Genomic DNA, 24,678 nt, shown 5'->3' on the forward strand with positions numbered 1-24,678 from the left:
CCTAAGAGCTGGCTGCCTCCATGGCCTCCAGATGACTCCGGGCTAGACGTGCACGAGGGAGGCACTGGTGAAAGTCCTTCCCCATCCTTCACCCAGCCCAGCCTGACCGGGAGCCTAGGTGTTGTGCCGGGCACCAGGCTGACCAGGACCCTGCCCTCAAGAGAGACACGTGGGTTGCAAAAAGTAGAGGGAGAGGCCAGTGCTGAAGCCTGAAATCGAGGAGTGGCTGTGGGAGGTCCAAAGAGGGGGCGCATGGGGTTCAGTGATGAAGTGGTGAGAGCAAGTTCCTGGTACCCAGCCTGGGAATCAGAACACATGAGTGCAACTTGAGTCCAGTTCTGCTGCTGACTGAGCCTGCGACCCAGGGAAAGTTACTTCTCCGAACCTCAGCTACTCCATTTGCTAAAATGGGGAGGCTCTCCTGTGCCTTGTGTGGGAAATAGCTTGCAGACAGTGTTACAGGGATCCTAGAGACCTCGAGGAACAGAATTCTGGAGCAGAGCACCACACTGGCCAAATGTAGAATTTATGGGAAGGCAATTTAAGGAATTTGGGGTAATTTTGCTGTAACTGAAGAAACTCCTGATGGGAGGAACAGCCATGCATTTAGTCAGCCCGTCAAGCATCACATCGAAAGCTCACCACCTGCTACAGGTGCTCTCTCTTTCGAGGCCACCTAAACCCTACTTATTCTGCAAGAAGCAGTCTAAACACCCCAGACAGGCCCTGCAGGAGTCATGGCTTCCTGCTCTGTGCTCCCCACACGGCTGCCTGCCTGCCTCTGGTCATGGCCACCTGCGTACCTGTCTCCTTGAGAATGGGAATGTGCTGGGAGGGCGGGGCTCAGGACCATCAGATGCTTCTGGATGAGCGTCTTAATCTTGTCTTAATATACCCGTTAGTAAACCTGAGCACTTCCCCTGTACTTTAGGGACCAGCTGGGAGTAAACCCAGAAACGTCCTACGTAGGCCTAAGACACCAGAATCTGAGCTGCTTCGATGTTATTTACAACTCCTCCTTCCTAAAGCACCTTCCAGGAAGGGTTTGCTGAAGGTTGGTAACACTTCACCAGGTGAGGTCCACTGACCAGGAAGGAGACAGGCGGCAACTCCAGCACAAAGCGACCCCTTCACACCCATGTAGAACGACTGAGATGGGAGGCCACGCCCTTCTATTCCCAGAGGCCAGCAGGCCCCTGAGCAGCCTGCCCTGTCGTGCAGGCACCTGTCCAGGAGGTTAGCCCCTTTATGTAATTATGAAATTAAGGCGCCAAGCTGTAAATGTCACTGTTGAAGAGAAAGATGCTTACTAGGAATGCTGGAATTCATTAGGATGAGGTTTCTAAAGGGGCCTGTTCCTCTGGCCTCTGGTCCTTAATGTAGCCGTCCCTCTGTGGGAAATACGTGGGGGCAAGAGGGTTACACAGAACGCTGAAGGCATTGTGAGGACAAAAGGAGACTGATCCATGGAAGCGACATCACAGAGAAGATGCTGGTTGGAGGAGAGCTGAAATGACAGCAGGAGGACCACCGAAATGTGAGGAATACATGAATGAGATAACTGCCCCCAAAGCCAGGAAGACATGAAACCTATAAATCATGAGGAAAAATGTCTGAGAAAAAGGAAGACTAGACATCTACAAGACTCACAAGAACAGCCAGCACCCCAGGCTGGCTGAATGTCCACCATGTCGAAACCTTGAGAAAACACCACAAAAAGAAAGATCTAGCATGGCAGATCTGAAAAGCCTGGTTATAACTGAGGCACCTCTACCCGTTTTACAGATGAGGAAACTGAGGGCCAAGAAGACAGACTTGTCAGGCATTACACTCAAGCTAGGCGGCAAAGCTGATCTCGGAACCCAGGTCTCCCGACTCCCTAGCTAATGCTCTTGTGTTTATTAGCCCCGTCACCTCCAACCCACTCCCAACACGGGCCATACACTCCTAGAGAGCAGAAAGCATTGTGTAATGGACCAAAGGGTGTGCACAAGACTAAACAGGCACCCAACACGACTAGCTCGTGGAGTATCTGCATATCACCCCATGAAAATATCAGCATGAAGACGAGTGAGTACAAGCTAAAGGTGTAGCTTTCAAGACCTCCAAGACCCTGTCACCATCATCGCCGCCACAGCCCTGGCAGCACTGCTCAGGAGTTCCTGGCTGTCCAGGGGACTACTTTCAGGGCTGAGAACACCTATGCCTTCTGCCTGGGGCTGAGGCCTGGCTGGCGGCCGATACCTCTGGACAATTACACCACAGAGGGCCGCATGCACGGCCCCAGTACCAGCTGGGAGATTTTCAAACCAACATTCCCAAGGGGATGTGTGGCTGGAATTGGCGGTGGTGGATCTCACATCCAACAGGAACTTGGGTCGCTTCTGAGCCGGACGTTTCTGTGCCGAAGCGCTCCTCTCCATCTCCCTCCCAGTACATGGCTTGGGCCAACTCAGCTCATCATCAGCATCCAATTAAACCAGCCACAAGCATGTCATCTGACCACGGGCGGAACTACAACCCAGAGTGAGTAATTAATGATACCCAAAAATAAACAACAAAAGGAAAAAAAATTCCAGAAGAAAAAAAAAAAACGTGAGCCTTCTGTCCTCTCCTTTCCCTTCTCCTATCCCCGGAAACAATTCTTGGCAGACACATCTTAACACACAAAAAGCAACACACAACAAAAGAGATCAAGAAATGACGCAAAGAAAAGACATGCTCAAGTAAGCACGGTGCCTACCATCCTGGGAAACACAACAGGCCTGCAGGGAGGGGCAGGTGAACCAGGCAAGTGCCTCCTCTGTCTGTTTTGAAAAGGCTTCAGAGATTTGCAGAGATAAATATTTATAACACTTTAGAGGGCTTTCACTGCAGAGCGTCAGCCCAAATTCCACTAACTGGGAGAGGGTTTAGGGAGAAGGGGAAATTATGACAGCATTAAGCTATGTGACTCCAGCGTCATGAGGCTGGGGACCTGGAAGCAGCTGCCTGGAAAGGGAGCTAATTTTCCCATTGTCCACTTTGAAATATTGCAGCAATATGCCACCTGCCTTATCATACTCTGGTGTTTTAAATTGCTGTTCAGTAGCACCTCTGGCCAGCGGGAGCCAAAGGGCAACTGAAAAGGGTGGAGACTTCCCCTAACAGTGAGAGGACCCTGACCCCAGAGGAGGTGTTCTGAGGCCCATGGGACAGGACGGTTCCCCTGTGCTCCATCAGCCAGACCAGGCTGGCTTCCCGCACTGGAGGGTCTGAGCACGTGGTAGAGGGTCTGAGCACGTGGTAGAGGGCCTGCCCCGTGACACACAGACCCAGGCTGTGTCCCCAACGGGATGTGTGGTTGGAATTGGCGGTGGTGGATCTCACATCCAACAGAAACTTGGGTCGCTTCTGAGCTGGACGTTTCTCTGCCAAAGCGCTCTTCTCCATCTCCCTCCCAGTACAAGGCCCGGCCACAGGGCAGCTGGCTCACTACAGGAATAGGGGCTATGAAGGAAGAAAGGGAACATGCCAAGAGTCCCAGGCCTTGGGCACAGATTCTAGGGGCTCCTCCAGCCTGACCACATGTTCACCCTCTAGGAGCAGGGAAAGGACGTCCGTGTGCCAGGCCCTGGGAAGGCTTTGCATGCTGACTCACCCATGAACCTCCATCACGCCTCTTCGAGGTGGCTGTCAGTATCTTCCAGTTTCAGATGAGGAACCTGGTGCTCAGAGAGTTTCGGTAATTTAAGACAACTCAGCAAAAAAGGCTCCGGGTGGAGAGCAATTACAGATTTGCCTCACTCGACAGTTTGCTTGATCCACTGCACATTTCTGAGAAAAGCCTTCAGACATCTCTGAAGTCCCTTTTAAAGTCCTATTGTCTTTATGAGCCAGAAATGCTTCCACATCAAGAGTGAAGACAGCAGACAACTCCAGATCATCTCTGTCCAGTGGCTGCGGCTTCATGGCCAGAACCCCCAACCACAACCACCTCCCGCAAGACCCTCATCTCCAAGAAGCGTGAAGACCATTGGGATTCCCTTTCATTGACAAGGACCAATAGAGAAACTTCTGGAAGAAAGGGTTTTATGCCACAAAAGTTGAAAAGAAGCTTTTAATGACAATAGCCAATTTGTATCAATGCATTATACTCACTGAATCATCTAAACACTCTATGAGATACATATATATATATAAATTTTTTTTTTTTTTTTTGAGATGGAGTCTCGCTCTGTTGCCCTGGCTGGGGTGCAATGGTGCACTCTTGGCTCATTGCAATCTCCGCCTCCCAGGTTCAAGCAATTCTCCTGCCTCAGCCTCCTGAGTAGCTGGGACTACAGGCGCACGCCACTACACCCGGCTAATTTTTATATTTTTAGTAGAGACAGGGTTTCACCATGTTGGCCAGGCTGGTCTTGAACTCCTGCACTCAGGTGATCCGCCTGCCTTGGCCTCCCCAAGTGCTGGGATTACAGGTGTGAGCCACCACGCCTAGCCCTAAGATTAATATTATTTCTATTTGGCTGGGTGTGGTGGCTGATGCCTGTAATCTCAGCACTTTGGGAGCTGAGGCAAGAGGATCACTTGAGCTCAGGAATCCGAGGCTGCAGTGAGCTGTGTCTGCACCACTGTGCTCCAGCCTGGGTGACAGAACGAGGCCTTATCTCAAAAAAAAAAAAAAAATCCATTTGACAAATGAGGAAATCAAGAAGTATAATAATCCAAGATCATGCAGCTGGTCAGCGTTAGGGCTCAAAACCCCAAGTCTGTTGGGCTCGACAGCCTGGTGCCCGCTCTTCATTGCCCACGCGGCCCTGCCTTCCGGGCTCCTGGGCGGCCAGGATACGGCCAGAGCTCAGCTTTGCAGGCTCTGCTCAAACAGGAAGGCCCTGACTCTCACTGTGCTAATCTATGTTTTCCACATTAGCAGCCTGCCCCTCCTCGGATGGTGCGGGGGAGAAAGGAAACAGAGTTCATAGAGTGATTTATGCAACCTGTTAGCAGCTCTGGTAAAAGGTTTTGGGTCCAGGAAATTGCAATGAATAACCACAGCCAGTTGCATATATTCGCTGTACAACAAACTTTCTTCTAGCCTTACTCACCCCCTCTCAAAACGAAGCATGAAAAACAGCGTTAGCTACGGCTCAGCCATGGCATTGTTTATGACGCCCAGCTCCTGTTCTGTGGACCAAACAAATTATCATGAGAAGACACAGTTTCTGCTTCAGCAACAGTGTAACATGAGTCTCCTTCCTCCTCCTTAGCACCTTCTCCGAAGAGGTATAAATCATATCCTTTAGGATAGGACAGAATTTATTTTGAACTTGGCTGAAAAATTTGGGGGACTTATATAAGACAGCACGTATGACACCCAATGTAAATTTCCCTCTCCCTTCTATTGCCAGTATGAAGCGATAGCGCACGCACGGATTGATGTTGTTCAACACACAGGGGAAACGGAATTTGAGATCTGAAAATCTTCCATGTCTATGGTGTGGATGTCCATGGCTCCTGCTGGCCTTTCCACAGTTTACATCTCTCTAGTGCCTGCTATAACCACTCTTTTTGTTTGTTTGTTTGTTTGTTTTTGTCTCCAAAAGCTTAAATTCTTTCCTATTTGAGGTAGGAACACATCTGGAGTCTGCTCACAACAGTTAGACTGACGGTGCCCGGTCTTCCGTCTTCGCCAACAGGCTTTTTTTCAGAGACCCCCGGGGTGGAAGCTGTAGAAAGCAATCCTTTTTGGATAGAATTATCAGGTGTTTTCTGAAAATAATGATACAGATACCACTGGTTGCCCAAACTGTCACAGTGCAACTTTCCAAATTCTCTGTTTTGAGATTCTTTGTCAGAATTATGGGCTCTTGTTACTAATCTCATCTTCCAACCACTCTCTCCCTCTTGAGTGGCATTTGAGCCCATGCCACCTTATGGATTCAGTCTAAAACCAGGTAAACTAACAAAGGTTCCATCCTGCTGCCTGCAGCTCCTCATCCCCACACTGTCCCCTGACACCTGCTCCTGCCCTTGGCCCTGCATCCTGTCAGGGCCTGTCCACTGCAGCCTTGCCCCGTCCATTGATTCATATGATAATGACAATGACAGGACTAATTCCTTATATTTCTATGGCATGTTGCAATGTTCAAAGTGCATTCCCAGCCCATAAAACTCGTTCCCATGCTTTAACTCACTGAATCCTTACGGCAACCCTAGGGGGCAGGTGCATCCATGTGGACTGGGTTCAACTGCATATCACAGAATACCTCTAGTAGCAATGGTTTCAACACACAGAAGAGCATAACTAAGCCATCCCCGGAGGGCATGGCTGCTCCATGAAGTCATCACAGACCCAGACGACTTCTGCTTTTCTCCTTTGTTATCCTTGATCTCATTTCCATCCTCAAGGTACCTCATGGTGCAAGACGGGGACTGCTGGGGCTCTAGCCAACTTGGCTGCATTCCAGGCAATGGAAAGGACCGAAGAGAAAGGACCTTGCGTCCTGCAATGAGGCAGACTCTTTAAGCATCCTTCCTGGAAGTCTTTAACATTTCTTCTCCTATCTCACTACACAAAATTTAGTCACATGGTCACACTTAGCTACAAGGAAAGCTATGAAATGCATTCTTTTATGGGCATAAGGTTACCCCCAAATAAATGGGATTCAGTTGTAAATTAAAAAGGAGAGAATTGACATAGAGCAGGAACTAGCAGTCCTTCCACAGGAGGCAAGAAGTAATTACACCCAAGAAATAGAGGCCCAAAGAGATGAGGTGTTGTTACGGTCACAAGGTCACTAGTGGCGAGATGGGGACTAATTCTATGTCGGCGGCCCCACATCCAGATCCCCTTTCCCTGTTCATGGAGCCTCCTTGCTGCAGTGGAGCCACTGCTGTGTTTCTGCAAAGACTCTTGCTTGCTCTCCTCCAGACCTTTGTTCAGCCCTCAGCTGTCCCCAGTTGGTCTAGCAACAAGATCCAAGCCTGCCAGGCCTGGGCTGCCATCCTGAAGGACTACTGTCCCCTGTCCCCTGCCTCATACTTTGTTCCCCGCCTTGCTTCCCTGCGTTTGTGTCCCACTGGGTCCCTTGGAATCCAGGCATGGTCATTAGCAAGGAGGACCAGGCCAGAGATGGCCAGATCCCAGCAAGCTACAGACCCTCAGAGTAGGATCACAACCCCACAACTGTTTCTGCAATGCCCAAGGAGTTCTGTGAGCAGGATGCCCCACTTTGGGGTACCAATACCAAGACGGCTGACACCTCCTGAAATTGTTTCTGATGGCCAACCTCTTGTGTGACCATGACCTTGTTCCATTCCGACACTGAAAACACATTTCATGATGGACGTGGACGCTTATCTGTGGGTCCTTGGCTACGATGCCTAAGCAAACACAAATTAATTCGTGCTGAAGTACGGCTTGGTAAATAGAACTTTGCGATGATGGAGTCTGTTATGGGAAGTGACTAATGGGGTTTCTTGGTGGTGAAATGTGTGGGGACTTCTGCTCTGTGAAAAGGGGAGTCTGTATTTCCAGTGAAAATTGGAGCCTGGATTCTCAGCACAGGGGCCAGTCCTGTGACTTCCCTGCCTTCCTGTGTAAACATGAAAACATTTTGTTTTCAAGTTCTAGCACCCTGGCTACCTCTTTCACGTCTCTGACACGCAGGTCTCTATATTCTGGCAGCAGTTCTCCCCATTGTGAACAATGAATCCGCCACTCTCTCCTGGAGTGACACTGTCTCAGTTCCTCTCCCCCAGCAGACTCATCCTTCTCCAGGTGGTGCTCTCCAGCCTCCTACCACCCTCTACAGGGTTGCAGGCTACAGGGTTTCCTCAGCCTCCTCTAACCAAGTACAGCGGAAGCACCTACAACCAAGAAAGAGGCAAAGACTCCTGAGATCCTCTCCCAGGAAGAGCAAATGGGACCAGGCACAGAACAGCCGGCTTCTCACCCAGGGGAAGATGACCAACCCCAGCCACAGCGCCTGACTTCTCCCTGGGACCATGGAGGGGTATGGAAAGGATGGCCCCACATCATCCCTTGTGCTAGAAACCCACATCACAGCAAAGAAAAAAGTTTCTCCACTTTATGAATCCGGAAATACCTCTCTGACCTTTTCTAGCAGGAGGAAAGAATATGGCCTTAATCTTTTCAGTAGCAAACATCTTTCACCCTGTGACAGTTTGCAAACTGACTAGCCAATGGTCAAATGGCTCTTCAGCTTTCCTGTCTCCTGAGCCAGAACTCCTGACAAAATGTCATGTTATATTACCACTGTTTATACTACATCTTCTAAAAAAGATGGACGATCTATCGTCTAGGAGATAATTAAGTACCTACCTCTCAGGTGCTGGGCTACGCACTTTACATATTTTGTCTCATCGAACCCTCACACACAGGGCTTACCGTCCCCATTCTCGAGCTGCCTCCTCCCTGACAGCTGAAGTTTCATTGCTTTCACCTCTGTTTACTGAGGCTGAGAGGAGCCCCTCCTGTTATGAGTCTGATAAGAATGACACAGGAAGGCAGGGAAGTCACAGGATTGGCCCCTCTGCTGAGAATCCAGGCTCCAATATTCACTGGAAATACAGACTCTCCCCGCCTCATGGAGCAGACGTCCCCACACATTTCACCACTAAGAAACCCCCTTAGTCATCTCCCACAGCGGACTCTATCATTGCAAAGATTTTGTTTACCAAACTGCACTTCAGCACTAATTAATCTATTTCCCAATTTTAGTTAAATTTTAATTTCATTTAATCATTAGTTTTTCTTCTAATTAAATAACATTTGAGTTATTTTAATTTAAATTAAAGACATAAAATACAATGCACCAAACTGACAGAATGCAGCTGAGTGCAAAAAACGAAAGAGAAAACAAGGTTTCAACTCATAAATATTTCAGCGTGCACTTCCTAAGAAACAAGGACACTCTCTTTCGTAACAACAGTACGACATCAAAGTCAGGACACTAGCAGTAACAACCCAATACCATTTCATCCACAGTCTTATTCAAAATGTGTCAGTTGTCCAAAAACAAAAACACAGTTTTGCTTGGCCCCAGACTGCACGTAGGTGTCCCACGTGTTCTATCTGAAATGATTCCTCAGTCTTTCCTCGTCTTCCAGGACTTAGGACAATTTGAGGAATATGGGCCACTTTTTAATTGATTTATTGATTTACTGATTTTGAGATGGAATCTTTCGCCAGGCTGGAGTGCAATGGCACGATCTCAGCTCACTGCAACCTCCACCTCCCGGGTTCAAGCAATTCTCCTGCCTCAGCCTCCCAAGTAGCTGGGACTACAGGTGCCCACCACCACACCCGGCTAATTTTTGCATTTTTAGTAGAGATGGGGTTTCACCATGTTGGCCAGGCTGGTTTCGATCTCTTGACCTTGTGATCTGCCTGCTTCGGCCTCCCAAAGTGCTGGGATTACAGGCGTGAGCCACCGCGCTGGGCCATGGGTCAATTATTTGGTAGAAGTTCTTCAGTCTGGGTTTGCCTGATGTCTCCTCCTGACTAGAGGCGGACTGTGCATCTTTGTCAGGAAAGCCGCGGAAGCAGTGCTGCGTTCTCACGGCGCCACACCGGCAGACACACGGTGCCAGACTGTCCTATCACTGGTGACGTTAACTTTGATCACAGTCGAGCTACTATTTTTCTCTTTGTAACAACAACATTTTGTGGGGTGACACTTTAAGACTCTGACAATATCCCATTTCTTAACAAATGTTTACCTGTTTGTTTTAGCATCCATTGACGATTCTTGTCTAAATAAATTATTACTAAGTTGAGCCAGGCATGGTGACTCATGCCTGTAATCCCAGCACTTTGGGAGGCCGAGGCGGGTGGATCACCTGAAGTTAGAAGTTCGAGGCCAGCCTGGCCAGCATGGTGAAACCCCATCTCTACTAAAAATACAAAAATGAGCTGGGCATAGTGGCGGGCAGCTATAATCCCAGCTACTCAGGAGGCTGAGGCAGGAGAACCACTCGATCCCAGGAGGCGGAAGTTGCAGTGAGCCGAGATCACACCACTGCACTCCAGCCTGGGCGACAAGAGCAAAACTCCATCTCAGATATATATATAACTATGTCGATTGTCAAACAGTGACTTTCCAATGCCTTCATTCCTTCTACATTTATTAGCTGGCATTCTGCTCCATTGTGTTGACCTCACCCATGCTCAGCCAAGAAGAGCTTCCTGGTATCACCCACTTATGGTAGGTTGTGCCAAGCACATTCGTTCCTTCTGGTTTTCCCCAAAATGCAAATACCAGAAGACTCCATGGTGCCCAAGGCAGGGGAACTGAACAAGGCAGAAATGTCAGAGCTGCTGGGGCTGGAGCTTTGGGTCCATCATCCCAAGTACTTGAGACAGCAATGACCCTCTTGGAAAATCTCCAGGCTACGGGATCAATGTCCACTCTCACTGGATAAAGAAACGATAACTGCATACCACAGGCAGCACCAGAACACCTTTTCTTTCCTCTATTTGTTTTTTCAAACAACTGTTGACATGGACTCTACATTATTCCACGAAATGTGAACTGAGGGATTTTAGGCAAGAGTGAGTAGGTCGGGCCCTGGGGTAGAGCCGTGGCTCACAGGCCTGGCTACGGCACTGCATCCAACCATGGCTAAGCCATCACCAGCTGTCCCAGATTGTAAGGATGAGGAGTTTGAAACAGGTGCGGTCTGAGACCCCTCCCAGTCCTACCATCCTGTGATTCTGAACAGAAATGTTCTTTGCCCCTCACTCATACCTTGTTTGTTTTCAGAACAGCACAAATAAATCATCAGACACAGGAGATACATCTACTGCGTTGTTCTCACCCATGCCCAGCCAAGCAAGCCACAAAATCCCTACTATGTGCCAAGCACTATGCTAAATGTGAAGGTTCAGAAATAAATAGTATCTTTCCTAGCCTAAAAAATGCCAATACTGGAGGGTTTTTCACTAGATATTCTCTGCTGCCACTGCTGCAGCTGCTTCTATCCTACCCTGGTCCTGAGGGCAGCAGCCCTGTTCACCAGTCACCCAGGAAGCATGGGCAGGCCCTGCTGAGAGAGGGCCCTACCTATGGAAGAAGAACCAGAGACTGGGAGGTGCTGGGACCTGCCTTACTACTGAGAGCTCCTCCTCTTCTGCAACATTCCTCACGATTATTAAACATCACCATATGGAAACTGACATTTCCTTAGTACCTACTGTGTGCCAGCCCCTGGAATACTTGAAAGGCCCCCACTTTCCATTTTGCAAATGTTGAAACTTCGGGTCCATGGTGGCCTGTACTAACCTGCCTAGGGTCACATGGCCAGTGACACAGCAGGAATGCACGTTAGCCCCCGCCCCCATCACGAAGTCTCAGCTCTTTTGCCTCGACGTGGTCCCTTGAAACAGGGATTACCTCTAAATCCACCCGCTCCCTGTGCAGTTACCTACTTCTGGGGAACAAATCACTCCAAAACCTAGTGGGTTAAAACAACAGTGTATCACTATCCCTGACAGTTCCGTGGGTCCACCAGGCTTAGCAGGGTGGTTCTGATTGTGGGGGTCTTTTGGGTGAATGCAGCAAGATGGTGGCTGGGCTGGAGGCCTCTAAAGGCTCAGCCTGGCTGGCTGACCGTGATGGCTACACAGGTTGCCAGCAGTCCCTGCTGGCCGCGGCCACACGCTCAGCAGGGCTGTCAGCCTGAGTGCGCTCCTGTGGGCTCTCCCGGGGGCTGGGGCTCCATCCCAGCATGGCAGCTGAAGTCCAAGAGGAAGTTTGCCAAGGTGAGTGCTCCAGGAGACCCGGGCTGAAACGGCAGGGCCACTTATGACCCAGCCTTGAAGGTCACTCAGCGTCACTTCCACTACATCCCATTTGTCAAAACAAGCCACAGCGCCAGCCCAGATTCAGGGAGAGGAACCAACATAAAGGTGTGCGTACCGGGAGGTGTGTCCGTTAGGGGTCGGCTTTGGAGACCAGCTGCACATAGCCTCGTCCCACAGTGGGATACAGATACAGATGGTGCCCGCCACAATGCGGGTCCACTTAACAATTTTTCAGCTTTAGGATGGGTTTATCAAGGCATTAAATGTATTCTCAACTTAGGATATTTCTGATTTACAATAGGTTTATTGGGCTGTAGCCCCCCATAAGTAAAGGAGCAACTATATTTTAAATTTCTTCCTTATACTTTTCCTAGTTTTCTACTATATACAGAGACACACTTTTGTAATCACAGGGATAAATATTTGAAATTATAACTATATAATATTGTAATATATGCTCTATGCAGGAGTATTGGTGTGTCAAATGTATATTAATGTGTGTGTGTGTGTGTGTGTATATATATATATGTGGTTTTTTTTTGAGATAGAGTTTCGCTCTTGTTGCCCAGGCTGGAGTGCAATGGCATGATCTCGGCTCAGTGCAACCTCCGCCTCCCAGATTCAAGCAATTCTCCTGCCTCAGCCTTCCAAGTAGCTGGGATTACAGGCATGCACCACCACACCTGGCTAATTTTGTATTTTTAGTAGAGACGGGATTTCTCCATGTTGGCCAGGCTGGTCTCGAACTCCCAACCTCAGGTGATCTACCCACCTCAGCCTCCCAAAGTGCTGGAATTACAGGTGTGAGCCACCATGCCCAGCTGTTAATGTATATATTTATGTATATGTGTATATATACACACACCTATGAAACTAGAAGAAAATATACAAAATTCCACTGGGGTAAATGTGCAATTATTTTTTAAGTATTTTTCATGTTTCCAAAATGGATATATATTGCTTTTGAAAACATTTTAAAAGAAATTAATTAACTACCTCACAGAACACACCCATCTTTTAGTCAATGTGTATCAGATTTAAGGCATTTAGCCATGACCTCAACTTTCTTTAGGATTCCGTCTCAAGGTCAACAGAGGTACCCATTTATACAACCTTCTTCCTGAGCCAAGTCCATTCCAAAACTTCTGCATTCCTCCTGCTTCACCACAAGATGATTTACTGGGCTTCTAAATGCATTTTTCAAAGAAAAATCAAACAATCAGCTGAGAGTTCATCTCACCTGGCTTTGTTTCCTGTCATTCATCTAGTTGTATTTATGCTACATTTCCCCATCTCTTCTTGCCAAGTACATCTTGGAAACAGCAGGTGCTTTGAGTATCTGAGCAGCTTAGAAAAATCCTCAAGCCTCCGGAGACAAGCCTTTTCCAGAGGCCAATTTGTATTCTCAGAGCTCCAGGCCTAAAGGAACCCAATAAGCCAGAGCAGTGACTCTCACCTGTAGTCCTAGCAGTTCAGGAGGCCAAGGCAGGAGGATCCCTTAAGCCCAGGAGTTTGAGTCCAGCCTGGGCAACGTATTGAAACTCCGCCTTTACCAAAAAAAAAAAAAGGAACCCAGCCATGAAAGAGTAGCCTCAGAAATAGGTGAGGGGATGAGCTCATGAACGGGAAAGTTCAGTCAACCCTCTGTGTCCAGGGAGGTAAACTGAGGCAAAGCAATTCCCTTCCTGTCAGATTTAAATGATGGTGTAAAACTCACTGCAGACAATGAAGTGGAAGGTGATGAACTTGCTACTGCCTAAAATGATACAGACCATCCAAACCCAACAGCAAAAGCAGCCAAGGGGCTTCCCTCTGAGTCAACAGCCAGCAAAGGGCACAGGGTGAGCCTGGACCGCACACTTCAGGAACTGAGCATGGTAAGAACAGGGTACCTGGGCAGGAGATGCCAAAGGCAAGCCTAAGTTCTCCTGGCAGCTCTACCCTTCCCAAAGGAGGGTGGGTTCTGAATGGCTAAGCACAGGGGTCTGTTACCAGCATCCGCACACATCAACAGCTCTGGGAGCCCGAGAGGGCGTATTTGTTGAGTCCGTCAGTGCTATTGTTACCCAGTCACTTTCCAACCATAAACCCAAACTTCAAATTTCATCACTTGGGGTGGATTAAGAAATCTGACTTGGCCTTTCTTGGGGTTTAATTTCCTACACGCCTGCATGAACGAAAAACTTTGGCATTCCTATGGAAACATAAGACATTTTAACCTTATCCAGGCGGGATGGTATCTGGAATACTGGTGTCTTGATTGTACTCTTAAATGTGCAGTTTCCCGATCTCCATGGATGTCAAAAAAAACAAACAAACATACAAAAAGCGTGCACTGCCCTGATGAGGCAGAGATGCCACGCCCTGCCCTTTCTCTCCTCTACCACAACAGGTCACTTCCACACAGGTCTGTGTTCATGGTCTGGTTCCCAGAATGCCATGTCAGGGCAAATGTGCTTTCTGAATATTCTAGTCCAGTATCAAGAGATGAGGTTGCCTCTCTGCAATTCATACGACAGTTATTTGTGACTTTACTGGAGTCATTAACAGTTAAGTGGGGCTGGGCGCAGTGGCTCACGCCTGTAATCCCAGCACTTTGGGAGGCCGAGGCAGGCGGATCACGAGGTCAGGAGATCGAAACCATCCTGGCTAACATGGTGAAACCCCCTCTCTACTAAAAATACAAAAAATTAGCCAGGCGTGGTGGCGGGCGCCTGTAGTCCCAGCTACTCGGGAGGCTGAGACAGGAGAATGGCGGGAACCCGGGAGGCGGGGCTTGCAGTGAGCTGAGATTGCACCACTGCACTCCAGCCTGGGTGACAGAGTGAGACTCCGTCTCAAAAAAAAACAAAAACAAAAACAAAAACACACACACGCAAAGAGTTAAGCGATAAACATCCAGGTACAGAGTTTGGTTACTACCAGTGATGGAAGAGTTGAACAATCTTTTTTTTTTTTTTTGAGATGGAGTCTCGCTCTGTGGCCCAGGCTGGAGTGCAGTGGCGCAATCTGGGTTCACTGCAGGCTCTGCCTCCCAGGTTCACGCCATTGTCCTGCCTCAGCCTCCCGAGCAGCTGGGACTACAGGCGCCACCACCACGCCCAGTTAAGTTTTGCATTTTTAGTAGAGACGGGGTATCATCATGTTAGCCAGGATGGTCTCGATCTCCTGACCTCGTGATCCACCTGCCTCGGCCTCCCAAAGTGCTGGGATTACAGGCCAAGTTGAACAAGCTTAAAAGAATTCCCAAGTGATTTCAATTATAAAGCCAGGCGTTAATTGTGCGGTCACAGAAACGCTGAACTCATACAAAAGGAAAAGGGATGTTCCTTTTCCATGCGAGCCAGTTTGGGTTTTGTTTTCTTTTTAAAACACTTTTACCTCCATTCATATCTTAAGTACCATCATGATGGTTGGTAACTTTAATTCCTTCAATACAAACAAAATTGGTCAAAAGCACCTTCTAGCCCAGGCGATCTGGGGTTTTCTGCTCCAAGATAGAGACAGCCCTTCTGCTTTCCAAAGAAAAAGCTGGAACTGCACCAAAGTTTCCTTCTGCATCTAAAGAGAGGCAGAGGCTTGCCGTGCTGTAATAAAAACAGAAACACGATGCTGCTCGAAGTGTGTCGCTCAGGAGGAAGAACATCACCCCAAGAAGTTACCAGCTGAGCACGGCTGAACGTGAGCACAGCCCCAGGTTCTCTCCGGGGCCAGGGGAAGCACCAAGCCAGAACCTCTGAGTGACTGTCCCATCAACAGTACCCACAACCAGCTTGTAAGACGTGGATGCCTTCCTCGTTCATGACTAACAACTCTGCATTCTTTCAATCATTCAACAAATATTTATTACACCCCTACTGTGTACCAGGCGCTGCTCTAGCCACCTCAGATAAGGCAGGGGAAAGACAGGCGTGGGTCCTGCTCCTGTAAGTACAGACTAGACAAGATGGCCTCAGACGGCAGTAAGTGCTACAGAGAAAATAAAATAGGGTGATGGGGGAGAATGTGACATGGTGAGAGCTACTGGAATCGGATAGTCAGGGAGGGCTTTTCAACAGGCAACCTTTGAGCTCAAACCTGAACTATGGGAAAACAGAAATGCAAAGATTTGGGGGAAGAGAGGGCAAAGGGAGTCACTAGTGAAAAATCAAGGAATGCATTTAGCACATTTCTGTTGAAAAGGGGGGAGGAGAACCAGTGGAGTCGGAGCAAGGGGTATGAGGAAGAAAGGTATTAAAGCCATGGCTAGAGAGGTAGGTGGACACACCTGACCGGGTGAGGGGCTTTAGGCATTAGAGAGGAGTGATTTGGCAGCCCCCCCAGGGCTGATCGACACCCCTGCTTTGAAGACTGGGCACCTCTCCATGCCTCTACCCTGATCCTGGCGTCCCGGTACACATCTTGTGAGTCCCCAGGAGCTCTGTCTCTCTAGACGGTGCTCCAACAGTGGAGATGCTCACCCTGAGAGATGTTATAGGGCTCTCAACTAGGGAACCGCATCTGCCCTCTCCCCTGCATTGTGGGTCCACTGGCTAACTTTTGTGAGGCTGGGATCCAAAGACAGAGAGCGTGGCTGCTATTCCTCAGGAGAGAAAATACCAGGAGGGCGCAGGGAAAGGTGCAGCGCCTCCTCCCCCAGCATCTGCCTGGCCATCATGGTCTGGTTCTGCTCCTGGCCTCCTTCTCCTTTGTGCTATTACCTAGGAGGGGCTCGACACTAAGTAACATTCTGGTTCACATAAGACTTGGCGGAAGAACAGCAACCAGCACAGGCTTGCTACGCACCTAAAAACGGGCATGAAACTATTTTTATTCACTGAATCCTATGTTCCCAATGATTAAAAGCATCACTTTAAAGACCTTTCATTTTCCTTTCTGGTTGTTTTCAAATGTCCAGTGAGCTTCCTAGTTTTCCAAATTCCGCTCCTCCACCCTCCCCACTACAGTAGTCCACTGACTTGGGGTAAAGTACGGGCTCCGGGAAATCCTACTGAAACGCGTCGCGGATAAAGCTTCGGACGTCCCTGTAGAAAGCAGGCGCAGCTCTGCGTCTCGGGCATCCCGCACCTGCTCGCTGTCCAGGAGAGCACCCAGCTCCCACCAGGGAGTCCCTCCTGTGGGTCATCAGTGGCCACGACCTCATTTCCCTGACGGGAAGGGTAGAGATGTCATTGTTGGGGGTCACGCGACTAGGGGCCGTGGCAGCAGGCACTGCTAAGCACAGCCGCTGGCTCCATGGGGTTGCAGGAGCAGAGTGACATACTCAGAGTCCCTCAGTCAGAGGATGGAGAGAGAGGAAGCCCAGGACAGAAGGAGGACACCAGGCCAGGGAGATACTTCTCTGGTGAATTTTTTTTTTTTTTTTAAACAAAGGGCTGTAGATCATTTCATTGGTCAGCTTCCTATAAGCCAGCCTCGTGCCAGCCTTGCTACTGGCAATCAGGAAACCTTCCACACACCACCCCATCTTTGTCTAGAGACCCTAGACACTCAAAAGGAGATGAGGCTTTCACTTTTCCTCTGCAGAGGAGGCAGAAGAGGGGGTCCTGGGATGAGGAACCACACAGGCTCTCTCCTCACAGCAGTCCATTCTTTTTCTTCTTAGGACTTTCCACAGTTGGCAATTATACCTTTTTTTTTTTTTTTTTTTTCCAAGATAGGGTCTCCCTTGGTCACCCAGGCTGGAGTGCTGTGGCACAATCACAGCTCACTGCAGTCTTGATTTCCTGAGCTCAAGCGATCCTCCCACCTCAGCCTCCTAAATAGCTGAGACCACAGGTGCGCACCACTACGCCCGGTTAATTTTAATTGTTTTAAGAAACAGAGTCTCATTATGTTGCCCAGACTGGTCTCGAACTCCTGGGCTCACGTGATCCTCCTGCCTCAGCCTCCTGAGTAGCTGAGACTATAGGAGCACGCCACCATGCCTAGCTATTTCCTTTCCTTCCGTCTTTCCCTCCCTCCTTTCCTTCCTTCCTCCCTCCCTCCCTCCCTTCCCTTTCTCTTCCTCCTCTTCCTCCTTCTCCTCCTCCCCTTGGCTGCCTCCTCCTTCTCCCCTTTCCCTTCCCCTTCTCCTTCCCCTTATTTTTATTTTTCGCAGAGATTGGGTCCTACTATGTAGCCTGGGCTGGTCTCGAACTGGACTCAAGCGATCCTCCCTCCTTGGCCTCCCAAGGAGCTGGGACTACAGGAGTGTGCCACCGTGCCCAGCCACAGTTGCCCATCTATTTGTTCACGTATTTATGGTTGGCCTCTCTCATAAGACTGTAAGCTCCATGAAGGCTTGGACTGTCCCTTAGCACAGTGCCCGGCACATTCAACAACAACAATTATTTTTTAAAAGGAGGAAACACAAGACTCTCAGAACCAGGTTCACTTGGTAAAGAGCTTCCCCATTTAAGAAACTTAGAGCAACTGTGAAAAAGCTCTACCCCAGAGCAATCAGGGCTATGCCCTCAGAGCCACAGTTACTGAGCATCAGATTCTGCCGGGGCACAGCGGTCAGGGAAGTGCACACAGGCAGTAATGCTCAGCCTAAGTCCTCGGAAGACAGTGAGTGGCAGGACCTCCTCATAACAGGAGAGGCTCTACCACAGTCAGGAGGGCCACACAGCGTGCACTGGCCGAGCACCAGCTCAGGGGACAGGAGCAGAGGGCAGAAGCTCTCAGGAGATGTGTGAGATGGAACTGGGGGAATGCGGACGAAGGGAAGTCTAAGACTATTCCTTTGTTTCTGGCTCCGGCAACCTGTCATTAGCCAAGATTCGGAAAGGGCACATTTGGGGAGGGGAAGACAATCAGTTCTGTGTTGCATGTTGACTTTGCTGCACCCCTGGGCTGTTCAGATGGAGATTCCTAGGGGCAGTTAGGATACGGGTCGGGGTGTTTTAGAAGCAGGTCTCAGGTGGACGCGGTAGGAACAGACATCACTAGTGCTCACCCACACTCTGCCTTCCTGGATCCTTGCAGCAAGATGGCCACATGACTAGCTCCTGACTGAGGGACTGTGAACAGAAGTGCTGTGTGCAACTCTAGACTGTAGCAGGGAGAAGCCACTGCAGAACCTCAGCCACTGCTCCTCTGGAAGCCACATGCTCCCAATGGCGTCGTTACAGGATGGAAGTGGCCTCGATTCCCGAGTCACTGCTTAAAAGGAAGATGTCCTAGAGAGACAACGCATCCAGAGTGACATTTGTGTAGGAAAGAGGAAAAAAAATATGTATGAAGTCACAGAGATTTCAGTGCATGCTTGTTATTACCGCCCAGCTTAGTCTAGCCTTACTAAGACAGAAGTCATCAGCCTATATGTAGCAGCTTAAGTCAAGACATGGATAAGGTGAGTAGACACAATCTTTTTTCCTGCCCACACACCCAAAAGATATGACAGAATTTTTTTTTTTTTTTTTTGAGACAGTGTCTCACTCTATCGCCCAAGCTGGAGTGCAATGGCATGATGTCAGCTCACTGCAACCTCCATCTCCTGGGCTCAGATGATCCTCCCACCTCAGCCTCCCAAGTAGCTGGGACTACAGGTGTGCACCACCATGCCCGGCTGATTTTTGTATTTTTTGTAGAGACAGGGTTTCGCCATGTCGCCCAGGCTGTAATTGTAACAACAGGACTACACTCCAGTAATGACCTGAAAGGGAGAAGAGGTGACATTCCCCTGCCCTGGCGTGCATATTATAATCCTGGGTAGAGGAGGGGTATGTAGAATGTTTAAATCCCCTCCAAGTATTCTGATCCTCTGTGATCACCCTTCTCCCCCATGAACTGAGAAGAACTGGTAAGAAATGAGATGAGAAGCAGATCGTGAATATTCTGTCTTCAGTTTCACACACAACAATCCTTGCTTGTGTGCCATCAGTACGTTCCACCGCTCTGACACACTGGTAAAATTTGGTTAATTTATTGTGTTTATTAAGCTCCCTAGCTTCTCCAGTTCCTCACGTTTGGAGACACACTGATGTTGATGAGGCTGGAGAGCTGGAGGAAGCAAGATGGCAGTCTGTACCCCACACCACAGCTGGCACTCCCTTATGCTTACCTAAGGACTTTAAACAGGTAAAAGGCAGATGTTTGGGGTTGGAATTGACAATACGAAAAGCTCAGTACGAAGATGCAAAAGTCACGGTTCCCATGGTAACCCTCCTTACATCACAGAGCACAGGCCTACAGGGTCTGCTGGAAAGGTGATCTGAGAAGTAGGACAAAGCTAACTCCTCGGAACCAGCAAGAAACTCTCAAGCCCCCACCTAGGAACTAACTCCCTGGCCTGCTGCTGCTGCTGACGTCCCCCCTCCAGCATGTCGGGGACCACATACCACCCTCCTCGCTGGATCCTCACATCAGCACTACCAGCCAGGGGTTACTCCAGGGAAAGGGAGGGGTCCTGCTCATAAAGGCTGTGTCCCTCCCTCAGGCTTCTCCAGGAGCTCTTCTGCCGAACTCCTCATCCTCCTGTGGGCTTCCCAGGCTGTCCATGTAGAACTACTTGCTCCCTTGCAGTATTAATTCACATAGTTCTATTGCATGCACACAGTATTATATTGAGGCATTTGTGCATCTGTGATGCTTCCTGAACAGTGAGACCCACAGAGGTAAGGACTGTGTCTTGCCCTTTTATCCCTGGCCTCCAGAACAGGATCTGAAGAAGGACCTCAATTTCAAGATGACTTCACATGAATGAATTCAAGATTCTCTCTTGAATCTTGAATATTTTCATCAAGGACTTACTAGAAGATAGAGAAAGATACTTACCAGGCTTGCCGAAAGCATGAAACAGACACAGAATGGCAAACAGGAACGGCGGAGGAATCAGTCTCTGACACAACCTGGCGGGGTAGGATCAATGCACCAACCCAAACTTGGGCTCAATGTGAAAGCCCTGCAGTGGCATCATGCCAACCAACCACACAAGTTCATGGCCATGAGACCTGCGTTAGCAGCAGCCTCAAAAATGGGGAGATGGCCAGGTACAGTGGCTCACGATGATAATTCCACACCTTGGGAGGCCGAGGGAGAAGGAACCCTGAGTGCAGGTGTTTGAAAACCAGCCTGGGCAACACAGCAAGATCCCATCTCTACAAAAAAAAAAAAGTAAAAAATAAAAAAATTAGCGAGGCATGCGCCTGCAGTCCCAGCTACTCAGGAAGCTGACGTGAGGGAACTGCTTGGGTCCAGGAGTCGGAAGATGCAGTGAGCTATGTTCAAGCCACTGAACTCCAGCCTGAGAGACAGAGCAATGCTCTGTCTCTTCTTAAAAAAAAAAAAAAAAAAAAGAGGGATGGAAATGTTGCATTTGTTGACTGGGGCGTCAGTTACAAGGGTACGTAAGTTTGTCAAAACGAACTGAACTACACACTTCAGATCTGTGCATGTCATTGTATGTAAACATTTTATCTTGATAGAAAATGAATGAGAAGGACGTGTGACAGTCTGACTCCATTTTCTGCTCTTCAACTACTGACAGCTTTTTTTTTTAAAACCCCATCCCTCCCTCTCCCTTTCTGCCCCACAGCTGGGCAAGCTGATAAAAAAGTCTGACTGCTTTCCCGCTTGGCTGCGGCAGAAGGTTCAAACCATGCAAGCCCTTGCCCACACGGAACCCTCGCCCAAACCTAACCCCTCATCACCAAACAATCCCCAGACTGGTCTCCTTTGCCTTCCCTCTCTTTCATTTTCAGACCAGCTTGAGAAGCTGGCCCTGCTCTCTCCAGACAACCCTATTATGTGGTCTCAACGTTCAAATCAAATTCTGGGTGGAGACCATCCCGGAAATGTGGAGTGGCCACAACCATGGGCACACACAGAGGATCTGGTGCCACTGCAAACCCGCGTCTCCAGCAGGACACGGTCATCCAATAAGGGCTTGGCGCAGCTCCGTCCGCAGAGGCGTGGCTCCCTGGTTTCACGCAGGGAGCTGAGGACAGCCCCGGACTCTGCACTCCGGTTTGTGTCTGCCCCTCTCCCGGTGCCCAGCTCTGAAGCACGGTCTTCATGCCTGGGCCCCCTGTATTTGAGGGGAGCAGAGACCAACCACTGTGCATTCCGAAGCAGGTATCTGGAGAGCGGGGAACCTAGAAATATCTCCACGGGGGAGCACATGGGGAAGCCAGGACTGTTTCCGCTGATGGAAGGCTCTCTTTGAATTTGTAAAAGAAAGGAAAAAGGCTTCTTCATTGAGGTCGAGAGTTGCAGCATCAAGAGATAAAAGCAGGTCTTGGAAAACATAAGAAAGAGTTTTCTAAAATATGTCTGAAGATGGAAGAGGCTGCTCTGAGGGTGGCTCCCTGTCCCTGGGCCTTCACGTAGTTCCCACTGGACAACCCCACACTCCGGGGAGGCCGTGGAGGAGGCTGGAGAACTCACGACGGGGCTGGAAACAGTGGCTCACGCCTGTAATCCCAGCATGTTGGGAGGCTGAGGCAGGCGGATCACGCGGTCAGGAGACCAAGACCACCCTGGGCAACATGGTGAAACCCCGTCTCTACTAAAAATACAAAAATTAGCTGGGCGTCGTGGCGTGCGCCTGTAGTCCCAGCCACTAGGGAGGCTGAGGCGGGAGAATCGCTTGAACCAGGGAGTCAGAGGTTGCAGTGAGCTGAGATTGCAGCACTGCACTCCAGCCTGGGTGACAAGAGTGAGACATCGTCTCAAAAAAAAAAAAAAAAAAGGAACTCATGATGGGCTCGTACCTCAGAGTTTTTCCAGACCCGAAACGCTCTGACCCAATTCAAGACCTCCCTTATCTCCACTAAAAACTGCAGTGTTCAATACTCTGACCAGAGAAGGATATGGAAGCTCAAGAACTGGTTTTCAGTCACGTCCTATTTACACTTGACTTGAACGCTGGCCAAAGAACCAGTCAGCTGAAGAGGCCTGCGTGTGTGCAGGAGGAACGCTGAGGGACACTGGCCCCAGAATGGACACCGTCAGCTTAGAAGTCCACTAATCAATTCCAACAGGGAAACCCTAAACACAGAAACAAACCAGAGGCCAACAGCCCACACCGAGAGGTAAGCAGTTTCCAACTGGGAACTCAATTTCATCCTGCCTGTGAGAAAAGCACAAAAAGGTGACTTTCCAGATTTCACTTACAGCCGTAGAGATGTGGTACACATTTAAAAACGAGTCACAACAAAGGATTTCCTAAGTGTGGTGCTGAGCCAGGAAAGCCTGCCCTGTGTCGCTCATGCTATGACTGATGTGTGGGCCCCTGAGGACGCCTCCCCGTGCTCCCTCGGGCCTTTGCTTCCTCCTCTCCCTCCCACTGTCTCCCTGAATACAGGCAGACTCCAGGCCGGGACTCCACACCGCAGGCAGTCGGGCCAGGGTGAGGCTGAGTGACGGAGTGCCTGGTGAGGGACAGAAGGATCTCTGAGCAGCCCCAAGCAGTGGGGCCCCGACAGAGCACCCCTGACCCGTCATGGAAGGAGGGGAGCAAACAAGAGACGCAGGGAGGGAGGCAGCTACGTAGCCGGCCTGGGGTGGTCTGGCTTACGCACAGTCATTTCTAACTCCAGATCCCCGTCTCTGCACTGACGCCAGGGGCGGTGAGTGGCACACTCAGTCCCTCAGTTACAGGAAAGATCCTGGGGACCCAGCTCATGAGGGCCCAGGAGGAAGGAGCCACAAAGGTCTGGATGATTTACCCCTCTGGCCTGCCTGGTCCTTAAGACACGCTTCCTTCGGCTGCAGCCTCCCTGATTCCCGAGCGGTTTCCTCCTGCTTTTCTCATTTCGTGAACTTCTTTTGAACAATTTCCTGTTCCTTTTTCTTTCTATGCTCCTCTTCCTGGCTCTGTAGCCCGTGGACAGAAGCAAACAAACAGATAAGGGTCAGCATCTGAGGCCAGCCCCAAGGCCCTTCCCAGGCCTCTCTGGAGCGTGACGTGGCCCCGTCTGACTAGGAGCAGCAGACGGCGGTGGCTGGAGCACCCTGTGCCACGGCAAACGTGACGAGGAACACGGGTCTGACAGCTCTGGACACACACAAGCCGACGGGAAAGGCGCCCACTGCCCCCACCCCTGCAAACACGCGCCTGCTCGCCAGGAGCAAGGGCAGTGCCGACCCTCCTTGGGAGAAGCCTCAAGGCCTGTCCCTAGTCCTGCCTCAGGATTTTGCGCATGAGGGATCCTCAAGGCCACTGTCGCCCAGACGTTTAGCTATAGAAAAGTAAATGGTATGGTTCATCCCTTCTTGGCTAATGAGGGTTGACCACAAACCAAAATATAAAATGCCCAACTGATTTCAAGGAAGTCAGTTCAGACAAAGGGCTAAAGGGTGGTGACTCCAGGCCGTGAGAGGGAAAGGCAAGGCCAGAGCGTCCAAGCCTTTGATGAGGCCCACCTGTGGCCAGGGGTGTAGCCCTTAGAGAACATGTTCTAAAAAGAGAAATAAAGGAAATTTATTTGAGAAGTCGGTGCTTGAGAGCACTGTGCTTCTCCTGAGGACGGACTTGCTTCTTTCTCTCTGACAAGGACAGCTCCATAAAGGTGACAATCTCCCTTTTCACACCGGCTGTGTGGCTGAGGGGCTGAGGAGCCTGTTTTGCCACCAGGTGTGCCTTTGTGTCTTTTTGTATGAGGCCCACACTTTCATCTTCTACACGTTTACCCCCTGGCCCTGAGTCTCTACTTGGTTTTGTTTTATTTTTACCTTTGTGTTATGTTAGTGAACACCTTAAATTCTCTGAGGACTGTGGCGGGGACTGAGGAAGTGGATGATAATAAATATCCACAATCATGGTGTGTGCAGGTAACACTGCTTGAGTGCTTACTGTGTACCAGGTACTGCTGGCAGCTGGTCCTGTATATAAGCTCACTTGGTGCTCACACAACCCTCCTGACAGGTATATTTCCACGGAT

The 24,678-nt window shown here is 49.6% G+C and overlaps 1 protein-coding gene across 7 annotated transcripts in view; it reads right to left on the bottom strand.

Annotated features, from left to right (window-relative positions):
• The window catches only part of XXYLT1 (xyloside xylosyltransferase 1), a 194,097-nt gene that overhangs the window by 77,439 nt on the left and 91,980 nt on the right, over window positions 1-24,678 (bottom strand). The gene's annotated exons all lie outside the window — the stretch shown is intronic.

Source organism: Piliocolobus tephrosceles, chromosome 2 (genome assembly GCF_002776525.5).
Source record: "Piliocolobus tephrosceles isolate RC106 chromosome 2, ASM277652v3, whole genome shotgun sequence".
Taxonomy (NCBI): domain Eukaryota; kingdom Metazoa; phylum Chordata; class Mammalia; order Primates; family Cercopithecidae; genus Piliocolobus; species Piliocolobus tephrosceles.